The sequence below is a fragment of the Lissotriton vulgaris genome, chromosome 2_1 (genome assembly GCF_964263255.1).
Source record: "Lissotriton vulgaris chromosome 2_1, aLisVul1.2, whole genome shotgun sequence".
NCBI classification, from domain to species: domain Eukaryota; kingdom Metazoa; phylum Chordata; class Amphibia; order Caudata; family Salamandridae; genus Lissotriton; species Lissotriton vulgaris.
In genome coordinates, this window is record NC_141687.1 from 1,274,151,512 (window position 1) to 1,274,163,408 (window position 11,897).

General features: G+C 44.3%; 1 pseudogene; it reads right to left on the reverse strand.

The window, feature by feature from the left end:
* LOC147732482 (homeobox protein Hox-A3 pseudogene) overlaps positions 1-10,220 on the reverse strand; it is a 70,390-nt pseudogene extending 60,170 nt beyond the window's left edge.
* Between the last annotated feature and the right edge of the window lie 1,677 nt (positions 10,221-11,897).

Consider the following 11,897-nt stretch of genomic DNA (forward strand, 5'->3'; position numbering starts at 1 on the left):
CCCCTTGTTGTTCGGTTTCTTGTTTGGGCACCTTCTGTGCCTTCTTTCGCGTCGCCTTTTATTTCTCCTCGGTTTGCTTTGGGATTTGGGTTCCGTGGGCGCAGGGACTGGCGCTTTTCCTCCCTTAAAAAATTGAGTTTCCCAGCCAATGTATGTTTTTGTGACTGGGATTGGCTTCTTCCTGTTACCCCAGGGTTGCCCTCCGACGACGACTCAGTTTCAACAAACGGGCTTAGATCCGACATTGATGATGCAGTTCTTAATTCTCTGCTGGGATCCTGTTTTTAATTCCTTTATGTGCTGCTCTTGCTGCATCGTACTTACGAGCGAAGGTGAATATATGGCCCTGATCGTAATCATTTTTATCCCGTTGGAACTTAAATGTTTTACGTTTTTTTTATAATGTCCTCCTCTTTCTAAAGGCGTGTGATCATTTCTTCCCTGAGTTTGGTATTGCCTCCACTGCCTTCGCTGGTCTCAATCTGTAGGTTTAATTGATCTATTTGATTCTGCAAATCAACTCTGTTTATTTCTGCATATTTAATTAGTATTTCCATCAGTATTCTCCCCAATACCTTAGCAAATTGGGATTGGGGTTGTCGTAGCTCAGAGCGAGCATAATGCGCAGTCCCTGGGGAACCCGGCCCACCTCCAAATATTTAGAGGGGGACCGGTGCTCCCACCACTTGGCCTGCTCTGACCTCATAAGCTTCTCCAGTCTTTTTGTACAATTCCTTTATATTGGAGATGGTTCTGCCATTGTTGTTGCTTTGCCTGTGTATCTTAATGCTAGCAACCTCGGTAAACATCTCCTCCGCTGCCTCCTCTCTACCACGTAGCACATCAGCGGCCATGGTTTCATAGTTTAAATCTTATCAGCGAGAATCGCCCACAACTTCACCGGCACTTGCCATGCACACCTCTCACCGGACACTGATGGATGTTCCTACCTCCTGAGCTCCCGCCTTGGTTCTCTGCGTCCTCCGACCCAGGTCCCACTGCTTCGCCACAGTCAGTGATTTAAGGTCTAAACACTTTTCTACCATGTAGGTCCAACATCTATGCCACCAAAGTCTTTCAATTGTATTTCTTTCTAATTTACAATATCTTATTTGTTTTTCTTCTGAAATATTTTTATTAGCTTTTTGTAGTTTCATTTAAAGCATATTCATAGTACTGACATGAGGGATATTATTACCCAAATGAGAAATTACTGTAATACACTACCACTTTGTACTTCTAAACAATCAAAAACAAGATAAAAATCTGAACTGTGGGTTGTGAACTTTACATTGAATATGAAAGCTTTTTAAACTTGGTAAGTAATCCACAAACCCTTTTCTTTGAACACTTCAGGGGTTGAAAAATAAGCACAATCCTGTTTGCGGTACTACCAGCAGGCTATTTAATTCTAATGTTTCCTGATCTTCAGAGGGGCATCTAGTCGACCTCATGGTTTCTCATGCGATTGTTTTTTGGGTCAACTCACGGAGAGTCTCAAAATGCCTCTCCCAGATGTATTCCCACTTACCCAGTTATCTATAATTATCTTTGAGGAGTGTCTATGGTTCCCTTTCAGCCCAGTGTATCATGGAGTCTCTCCATTTTAGTATGTTAGGGGCTTGCAAAATCCTATTGGTGAAATCAACAACTTGATAATGTGAGTGGAAAAGCAAGTTTAAAAATGTACTTTAGGTTACCTGAGCCGGAAATAGCTTAAAATCAGTTCTGCTACTCATCACACCTCCAGAGTGGTAATACACATCCTTCATTGCCAGAGTTAATGACCCTGACTCAGAAGAAATGGGTTGCCTCTGAGCCCGCTTTAGTATTAACTCCTGTTCACTTAGCAGGATGGGCTATCCGAGAATGGACACAAACAGCTGGCAGACTAAAGGACTGCCTCTTTTTACTTGATGATGTCAGGAAGAGCATCTCCTTTTCATACGTAAGACAGCCCTAGACAGGGTCCAACCACAGTAGGGGAGAGAACCAGTTCGGCACCTGTCATTTGAAGAGGGGAGTGGCAAAAGAGCTTAAGACAGATGTTGTAATGTGCATTACATGTTTCTTTTGGTTTGTACTATGACATATGTAGTAATTACATTTATGCTGCTCAGCCAGTGTGTATGTGTGTATGTATGGAACGTTGGAATGCTTGATGACTGTGTGGAATGTTGGTGTGCCTGGTTGATTGGAAGAATGTCAGTTGGTGAGAGTGGGCTGAGCAGCGAAGATGCAGCTCCTGGTGGGGCTCTGAACCAGCTCTGAATTGGACTTGAATTAGCTATGAGCCTGTTACTACCATCTTGGATCTTGACAAATAAACCCCTACATGAAACTACTTCATGACTACGATTTTACATTACAACATTGGCGACGTTTTGGTGAAGAAACCCTGCTTGCTCTATCTGAGGGAACATTTTTAATCTATTAGGAGACTATATACATATACTGGAAATTATTTAAAGAGAAGGAACTTAAAAAGAAGGAGAAGAACGCCCGTATAGCCCCACCAGTGTCCATTACTATCGGGACAGCCTGCCACGGGCGCTTCACACTCCTCATGCTTACCATCGTTAATGGAAAGGAAGGCGTTAAAGAAAAGAAGTGTGTGTAAACAGTTAGCATCGGCAAGAAACGTGGTTGTGTCGTTTAAGGCTATCTGTCAGTGTTTCACACCAAAGCCTCTTGCCTTCCAAAATACATCACTACCAATCATTTATCTGCATTTGACCAAGAAATTTAGATTGTTTGACAGTGTGAGGAACGCAAACTTGCTGCCGCTCGGCAGTAGAGGAGATCGCTTATCTACATTTTTTAACTGTGGTTTGGATTGTCTAACAGCGTGAGGATCGAGTGCCATCTAGTGGGCCTGCCCGTGTACTTCATTTTCCACCTTCAAGCATATGAAGATGTTGTTATCTACGTTTTTAAAAGTGATTTGCGGTGTGTGACAGCGTGATATCAATGTTTCGATGACGACTTTGGCAGCATTCCAGTCTTTAAAAAAAACAATAAATCAAATCGCTGGTCTCTTTTTTTTTTAAATCTGAGAAAACTGGTTAGAAGCTGCAGACCATCGTAGCGCTCAAACAAAAGACGTAGACAGCAACTTTCAAATGTGACTGCAATGTTGTTTGAAAATTTCAAATTCCACAATTACAAGAGGGTTGAATTGCCCTTAGTGGGCTGTCCGTGTGATAAAGCAAAAACAACAGGTGATGGACCGAATGTGGATCAATGTCACACACTCACTTGTTGTTTTTGCAATTGCCGCCCTAAGTGCGCTGGGGATGCCCAGACGTGGGTCCCAGGCACTCCACACCACTTGGAGTCAAGCTAGCCAGGCTGATGAGAGGTGTTACCTCGAAACCGGTCCGGTCCTCGGATGCTTGATTCCGTTCTGGGAAGGACATGGCTTTTGTAGTTCGGACTGGACTGTTCCCATGGGGCAACAGGGTCAGAGCTGATTTGCATATTGCCATTGTCTAACCCAGGGTGGTGTGGAGTGCAAAAAAACGATGGATTTGGGCCCAGATCTTTTGACTGGGGGAATGTGTGACATTGATCCACATTCGGTCAATCACTTGTTGTTTTTGCAATTGCCGCCCTAAGTGCGCTGGGGATGCCCAGACGTGGGTCCCAGGCACTCCACACCACTTGGAGTCAAGCTAGCCGGGCTGATGAGAGGTGTTACCTCGAAACCGGTCCGGTCCTCGGATGCTTGATTCCGTTCTGGGAAGGACATGGCTTTTGTAGTTCGGACTGGACTGTTCCCATGGGGCAACAGGGTCAGAGCTGATTTGCATATTGCCATTGTCTAACCCAGGGTGGTGTGGAGTGCAAAAAAACGATGGATTTGGGCCGAGATCTTTTGACTGGGGGAATGTGTGACATTGATCCACATTCGGTCCATCACTTGTTGTTTTTGCAATTGCCGCCCTAAGTGCGCTGGGGATGCCCAGACGTGGGTCCCAGGCACTCCACACCACTTGGAGTCAAGCTAGCCAGGCTGATGAGAGGTGTTACCTCGAAACCGGTCCGGTCCTCGGATGCTTGATTCCGTTCTGGGAAGGACATGGCTTTTGTAGTTCGGACTGGACTGTTCCCATGGGGCAACAGGGTCAGAGCTGATTTGCATATTGCCATTGTCTAACCCAGGGTGGTGTGGAGTGCAAAAAAACGATGGATTTGGGCCCAGATCTTTTGACTGGGGGAATGTGTGACATTGATCCACATTCGGTCCATCACTTGTTGTTTTTGCAATGTCCGTGTGATAAAGGACACTGGTGGGATCCTCAAGGGCATTCTTTTCTTGTCTTGTAATTTTAATTAAATTCTTCTCACCTTCAATAGATTTCATAGGGTTTGTTTCCAAGCGTCGCCAAAATGTTGTAAGTTAAATCTTGATAGATGACAAGGTGTAGCCAAGTGGTATAATCATGTAGAGGTTTATTTGTAGTCTATAGTTGTTCCATAGAAGATCTTAAGAAGGTAACTTAGTTGGTAAAGGGAATCCCACCAGGAGCTGCATGACTGCTGCTCATCCCACTCTCTCCAACTGTCATTCTCCCCCACAAGCAAGCACTCTCACACATTCAATCACACTGTCATCAGGCATTCTAACATTCTACACACACAACTCATTCATCCTTGCTGAGCAGCTGTCTGAGAGAATGCATTAAGATAAATTAGATTACAACAACATACTGCCATTCTATTTCATTCTACATTCTTACTCCTCATGATTCCATATCTCATATGAGTCTTGGAGCCTGTAGGAGTTTTATTAAGCAAAAAAGAATACAAAGTTCCCCGGGGACAACAAAAGAGGTATGTGTGTGTGAATCTGGATTAGAGCAAGAGCAGGGAACGGGGTGTTCCCTTGTTGGAACTTGGAGACCTCACACACCAAGAAGCTTAGGTGTCATGCTTCATCTTTGCTCTCCTGCACCTCGTCAGACTGGCGCTGCAATGTCCGACGGGCGCCGTAGGCGCTCTTTGTTGGAGATCTTTTGTTCCAGCCAATGGTTTGAGTGCGTGTGAGGGGTCTGGTGAAGGTGTAGTCGTGAGGGAATGGTGAGGTTTAATAAAGGTGAGTAAATACACTAGGGACTTTATTCACGTGGCTGACTCCCTTATTTAAAATGGTGGGAGGGGAGAAAGGAACCATGAGATGCACAGTAAACTAACTCAACCCTCTAAAAAGGTCAACATGTTTCTTGCCTTGCTGGCAATTCTTCAGGACCTCGGGTGCTAGGTACTACACCGTGAGAAAGATAAAAAAGAAGAGATAGATACAACCTCACTGGGTCAATCAGGAAGCAGACCAAGTGGTCCTGCTTTAAAAGGGGAGACCTAAAAGAAATATGCAGAAGTGAGCCAGGTACAATAACAATGGCATCATCTCAACAAAACATAGGTCACCACAGTAATCGTTAAAGCACACATACGCATAACATTAAGACAGGATACTGTCCTGGATCATACAAAAATGGGCGACTCAAATTAGTTTGTCCACAGCTTACACAGTGGTACTGAGACAGTGCTACTGTCAGTACATCAAAACATTGTTAGCTTAAACATGGGTTGATGAAGTGGTCATAATATTTCAACGGATGATTGGTCTGGTGCCCACCCTAAAAGTGACCCTAAAGGGCCCCGCAGTCTGTTCCCGTGGGGCTGTTCGTAAAGGTAAGATACCTGAAAGAGAGGAACAGATACAGCCACACAGGTAGTTTCCAGAGTGTGAAGTATGGCATGTTGGTGGGACAACAGGGGAAGCAGGCTAAGGTAAACTGCGGGTCAAAGAAAGAGGCTATGTGGACATTAATAAGCCTCTGTTATTAAGGACTAAGGCGGCTCATTGTTGAACCCGCCTCTGCATCGCAGGCAGCTGTAGGTAATGATGTGCCCCAGAGAGACCCCCATTGATGGTGTGCATGGGGCCCCCCCGTACACAGCAGGGGAAGGTCAAAGGGAGGGAGAGAGGAATAACTACATTCCAAGAGGATGAGAAAGTGTCAACATTATCCCGGTAGGACAATGGGATTATCTCAACTCATGGTAAAGAGCCCTTCCAAACAATCCCCCCTGGCCAGTCCATGGTAACACGGTAAGGCTAAGCCGATGACAACCCATCAAATCACGGGTGAAAATGAGTGCACAGGATGACTCCAGGTATGCCCTCGAGGTAAGAGAGCAGGGTTGCACCAACGAGACTCTGTTAGGTGAAAAACACCACATCACATAATGGCAGCCTTGACTCCACTGCGAAAGTCACACCGCTTACCTCAGATCAGAACAGCCAGGGCGTAGAACCTACCCCCAACGGAAAGCGCCCCACTCGGTAGCGCGGAACAGCTGGTGCAGGTTCGCCTGGGCAACCAGGATTAAATATCGTATCCCGCACTTCCGCATTTCCGTGTAGCGTCGCCCCGTCAGTGGGCGTGGCATCCGTGCTCCTGACTGCGCATGCGCGGCTACAGTGGACGTGTGAGGCGCGAGGCTACCGCTGTGGGTTGTGTAACAATGTGGCGGCCATCTTAGCAGGGGTAAAGTTAGTAGCGAAGGCAGTAACCAAACGCTAAGTACGGAAATAATGCCTCCTAATCTGAGGCAACGTTAATACTAACGCACATATTGTCTATCCACCCATAGTAGTGTAGGGTGGGAAGGCAAAAATTGAATGCAATAGCGTGAAAGTAGCGTTGGTCACAACCTAGGAGTGGATCATCCAAAGCTACCAAAAAATGATAGTTTGGAAAAGCGTGGTAGTCCTATTGGTATAGTGGTTGGGCTTGGTGGATCAACCTGTGTTCCAATAGAGTACACACAATTATTGTGCTTCATGGTCTCTGCAGAGTGAGTGCCTAACCCTCAGAGACCCTTGAAGGGGGGGTCAGATGTAGTGAGGAGGGAAAGATACCTATGATGCTGCAAGGTGCTATGCCTGGAGTTCATTGGGTATGGATGGGTTATATAGGATAGTATTATCATGGCAGTGTCCGAGTAATTTGTTTATTCAATTAATGGTGTGACAGTCATATATTATACCCAGCAAGGATCTCAATGCCGGATAAAGCAAAGGCAACTAGGGGACAGTGTTCCAGAGAAAACCAGTGGTTCATCTGGCAAGGGATGTCCATGGGACAGAATCGTTGAGACCCAGTGTGTCTAATTGGAGGCGATGTATCCATCGTTGTTCAATTCTGAAAAGGGCTTGTTGTGTAATGGAGGGGTGAGACTCAAGTACCAGCCATTTGATGTTGTCAGCTTGGTGGCCATGTTGGACATAGTGTTCATAGAGTCTGGTGTGGGTTTTTGAGCACCGAATATTGCTCTTATGTTCCATTATCCTTAGTTTGACTTGTCTCATGGTCATGCCAATGTAGTTCTTTCCACAGGGGCAAGTGAGTAGGTAAATGCATCTACAGCTGTTGCAGTTTGTGTGTTTATTCATGTGCCAGGTGAAGGTATCTGAAAGTTTAATGTCTTCGCATTGTACTGTCTGTTGGCATACGACACACCCCCCACAAGGATAATGCCCCACCACTGGTGGAAGATTCCACAGGGTATTCTGATTGGTGGTAGTTGGTTTTTTGGGGCGTGTATGGATGAGGGAATCTTTTAGATTGGCCGTGCGCTCAAAGGCAAAGCGGGGGCGCGGGATGTCAAGGTCCCCTGTGTTCAGTAGTCCCCAATGTTTGTTTACAGTTTTTTTCAGAAATGCAGAATTCTTCGTGAAGCATGTCACGCATGTGATTACGTCAGCAGGTGTTTTTTGGCGTGTAGCCAATAGGGCCTCTCTAGGGTTATTGAGGGCTCTCTTGCGTGAGTTGTGGATCAGTCTTGAGGGATACCCTCTATCCTGTAATTTATGTTGAAGCATAGCTGATTCTTTTTTATAGTCAGAAGTGGTGGTACAGTTCCTTCGAATCCTCAGGAACTGACCGAAGGGAAGGTTTTCCCGAAGGGCTCTGGGGTGGTGGCTATCAAAAAGGAGTAAGCTGTTCCTGTCGGTCTCCTTACGATACAGGGAGGTGCTCAGTCCTTCTTGGTTTAGATGGATGGTAAGGTCCAAGAATGGTATCTTGGTGTCAGAGATTGTACCTGTGAACTTAAGGAATTGATTTTGACAGTTAATCCACAGGCAGAAGGCTACGCAGCTCTCCCGATCCCCTCGCCATAAGACCAGAATATCATCTATATACCTGCGCCATAGTGTGATATTCTGGCTATAGGGATTGGTATCTGAGTAGATGCACTAATTTTCAAAGGTAGCCATGTAAATGCAGGCTAGGCTGGGGGCAAAAGTCGAACCCATTGAAGTCCCCTGGATCTGATGGTATAAGTGGGATCCGTATTGGAAAAAGTTTTCAGTTAATGCCATACTAGCACACGCCATTATGAAGGAGATGGGCGTTGGTGAGATCCAATCCTCCAGCCGGAGGGTATTCTCAACTGCTTCCAGGATAGCCTGCTGTGGAATGTTCATGTAGAGCGCCTCCACATCCAAAGTAAGGAGGAGGTCGACGCTCTCACTCCCCTCGATGGACTCAATGAGGCGGAGGACATCCCCAGTATCTTGGAGAAAGGAAGGTATCTTCTTTACTATGGGCTGAAGGAACACATCACAAAACTTGGATAATGGCTCAAGCAGTGAGCCAATGCCGGAGACTATAGGTCTCCCAGGATCTAGGGTAGTACCCTTATGAATTTTTGGTAGGGTGTAGAAATAAGGGACCACCGGGTCCTTAGTGAGTAAAAAATCAGCCTCGTTCTTGGAGATCCATTCATTTGTCTCTCCTTCCACAACCAAGCTAGTGATGGCGGTGGTGAGTCTTGGAGTGGGATCTGATGTCAAGAGTCTGTAGTGGTTTGTATTTGCCAATTGACGTCTGCATTCAGTATCATAGTCTGTGGTATTCTGAATTACAGTGGCACCCCCTTTGTCAGCTTGTTTTATGACAATGGAACTATCATTGCCTAGATTCTATACAACACGTTTTTCCACAGGTTTTTGAAGGGATGTATATTGGGTTTGTTCTCCAAGGTCTTAAGGACTGCCTTTTCAAAGACCAAGATTTCTGGCTGAACCATGCCATCAGTAGAGGTGAATGTGGAGGGTTTACGTAATCCAGTGTCCTCTGGATCGTTTTCTAGTCTTTCACCAAAGTAAGCACGTAGGCGTATTTTTCTGAAAAGTTGTTTGACCTCACACATTTCATTGAAGGTATCTGGTCATGGGGTGGGGACAAAGCCTAAACCCTTTTCAAGGACATCCGTCTCAGTAAGGGTCAGGGGTCTTGAAGAGAGATTGACTATTAAACTCTCCTCCCTCTGGTTGTGCTCCTTGTCTCCATCGATGTTGATGCGGTTTGTTGGTCCTGGAATTGTACCCCTTTCTGATTTCCTCGGTTTCGCCCTCTTCCTCTGCCCCAACCTCTGTCGTGAAAAGGGGGATTCATGGGGAAGAATTGCGGTGGTGGTCCCTGGGGATAGAAATGGTATTGCCAGGGTGGTATCATTTGTGGCGGTCCCTGGAACATTTGGCCTTGATTGTAACCTTGGTTCCATTTGGGCCGCTGTTGATTGCGTTTGTTGTTAGGGGGATACCCTCCACTGGAATCACTACTAGATGAGCCCCTACGATTACTGAACTGTAGGAGTTGGCAGAGTTTGAAGGCGTCTGTTGGTGATGTAATTCCAATAAATCTACAACAAGAACTATTCTGGTGTAATAGTCACTTTTTAACACTGGCGACGATTGGCAGCTTGGAAGGGACAAGCCACATCACCACTCAACCCTGAACCCACCTTTAACTTTGGATTTCGTTTTGGGGAATTTGGATTTTATGATAAATATTCTCTTCATTTAAAAAAAATGACTTCTGACTTTTGGATTTTTCTTCTCAAAAGCATTTCCTGGATCTTAAACTTTGTTTGTCTGGACTTGGACTTGGATTTATAGAAGAAAAAGAATTGGACTTTGTTTAGATCCTTCGTTTTGAACTGGTGATTATTTCTAACTACATCGCTGAAGTTTTCTCTCATTCCCAGGTAACCCTAACATCGTGGATTATTTCAAAATTCAAGTGTTTTAAGGTAAAATAGACTTGAAGGTTACATGTTTACCTTCGACTTTTAACGGTTGCTCTTACCGTTCTTAAGCGCACTGTGGCCCGCCTCGCTCTGCTGTCCTCACGCAGCTCCATTGCTGAACGCGCTGATATCGTGCTGTTCTCACTCGCGCTCTCCCTTCCTGATTCTTGGCTGGCGTATGACGTCAACACGTCATACGTCAAACGCACGCATGCCGCCATTTTAGTTTCATCGTTACCTGGTTACCGTGGATTATTTACCGAAGGATTACTCACTCGCAAGACTTTCAAGGTTCGTTTTTCAACGTTGGATAACCTGTTTTGTTTAATTTTTGATTTCTTATCCAGGAATTTTGATACATGAACGCTGGATATATTTATTTACCTACTTTTACAAAAAGGATATTGATGTATTAACAGGGACTCAAGACTGTCTGCCTTCAATTGACTGAGACTGTGTATCATTCTACTGTTTTGTATTTTTTTTTCTTCAGTGATACACACACTTTTGATTTATTCTATCTTCAATCATTTTTTTTCTCTTCTCTCTCCCTTCTGCAGTATTACAGTTTTTGCTCAAGTTATAACATTTTATTTATAATGAGTTCTACTTCTATGACTCAACCTCCAGCTTTTCTTTGTGAGAAGGGTGAACCCCTTCTTCCATGGAAAAGATGGAAAAATGTATTTGATTCTTATTTACTAGCTATAGGGGGGGAGAAATTTTCGGCTTTAAGGAAACAAGCTCTTTTGCTTCATAATTTGGGTCTTGAAGGTCGTAACATTTATGACAGCATTGATGAAATACCTTTGGGTAATGGTTCTAGTGACACACCTTCGGATGTTTTTCAAATGTCCTTAAAAATGCTAGAAGATTATTTTGGACCTAGAATCTATGTCGTTCTTGAACGACATAAATTCTTTATGAGAGTACAAGAACCTAAAGAGAAGGTCGGAAATTATGTAGCATCATTGAAAACTCTTGCACGTACTTGTGAATTTGGGGACCTTACAGATTCTTTAATACGTGACCAGTTGGTCAGATGCACTAATAGTTCAAGAGTACAGGAGAAGCTTTTGTCAAAAAATCCTTCTCTTAGAGAAGTGTTAGCTATTGTTGAGGGTATTGAGAACACTTCTGGTTGGGCTAAAGAGATGAAAGAGCATAAGGTTTTATCAGATTGTCCTACTACTTCCAGCAGCATCCTTGAAGTTACTCAATCCATTTCTCCTAGTCTTCAAGGGAGTATTCAACCTAGTTCTTCAGAAGATAGTGTTTGCAAGGTTATTCAAAATCCAAAGAGTAAAATTCCTTTTGATCGCAGTAAGATTAAATGCTATCGATGTGGTAGTTCTAATCATTCTTCTTCTTTTCCAAATTGCTATGCCAAGTCTGCTACCTGTTTGAAATGTGGTATAAAGGGACACTATTCCAGAGTTTGCAAATCCACTGGTAAAATACACTCTATTGATAATACGGAATCTACACTGGTTAATCCCAGATTGGTAATTTCTAGTGTCACTAGTGATGGTATTATTGATGCTGATCCCATTACTATGCCTGAATGCAATGTGATAATTGGTGGCGAAGATTTTGTAGTTCTAGCTGACTTGGGCTCACCTTTCACTTTAATTAGTAATGAAAATTGGAATAAAACCTTTCCAAAAGTTGAGTTGATCAAACCTGATATTAACCCTGTCAGCTATAATGGTTCCCGCATTGATGTATCAGGTTATACAGTCATGAGAATTCACTTCAAAGGTCGTGAGACTGTTGGTAAAATTTATGTT